The following is a 971-nucleotide window of genomic DNA, read 5'->3' on the forward strand; positions in this document are numbered from 1 at the left end:
ATATGTATTTGTTGGTTCTTAAATTGTTTCAAATGAATGTATCTCTTCTTCCGAAAAAAGACTGTAAGTTTTTTTTTGAAGACAAAACAGTCTTAATATTTCTTTAATATCGCTCAAGTTGACTAGACAGGTATTCGTTATGAGCAATAAATATGAGTTTGCTGGTTAAAATTCACTTTGCGTCACCAAAGAACTAACGTTCCCATAACTGCCATTATTTGTCTCTCATGGATCTGTTTACCTAATATTTAAATAGCCAGTTCTTCCCCCACTTTTATGAAATTAGCCTTAATTCCCCTTTCACCATGCACACTTCCTTCATCTTCACATTTTGACTAGCCAGCGCTCATGGTTTTATGAGCATAAGTGTCTATTTCAGTTAAGAATCTGGATAGACCACAAAATCATACGTTTCTTCTTTCCTATACATAGGGAATTCTATCCCTAAAATTGTGACATATGGTCTTTAAATGAGTTTTTGTGGCTTTTACTATGGCTGGGGTTACATTCCGTTTTGAAAGCTTTTCCCGTGGTTCCATCTGAATACAATCTTTGAATCTCATGGGAGAGGTAACACTGATACAGTGTGAAGCCAGAAAGACTAAGATTTCGATCTCAGCTCAACTGATGGGGGGACCACTTCCGCACCAATACCTTACCTCTCTGAGCCTCAGTTTCCTTGTATGGAAAATGGGAATCATAACACCTGCCCCTTGATGTGAAGATTAAACATGTGTGCCACGCCTGCCACAGAGGTGATCAGTAAACATTCGCTAAACCGATGAAAGGGAAAGAAAGTAAAGTACTATCAGAAAAACACCCTCATAATTGTGTCTGTCCCAAAGGGCAGTGAGAGTCCTCGGTAAAGGATGCACAACTCCTTTTAGAGTCAAATTACTCGGGCAAAGGTCAGCCCCTCCTTCAGTTGAAAAGCTGGGGGCAGGGCTTAACAAGGAAGTGACTCCCTTCCC

The sequence above is a fragment of the Pseudorca crassidens genome, chromosome 11 (genome assembly GCF_039906515.1).
Source record: "Pseudorca crassidens isolate mPseCra1 chromosome 11, mPseCra1.hap1, whole genome shotgun sequence".
Classification (NCBI taxonomy): domain Eukaryota; kingdom Metazoa; phylum Chordata; class Mammalia; order Artiodactyla; family Delphinidae; genus Pseudorca; species Pseudorca crassidens.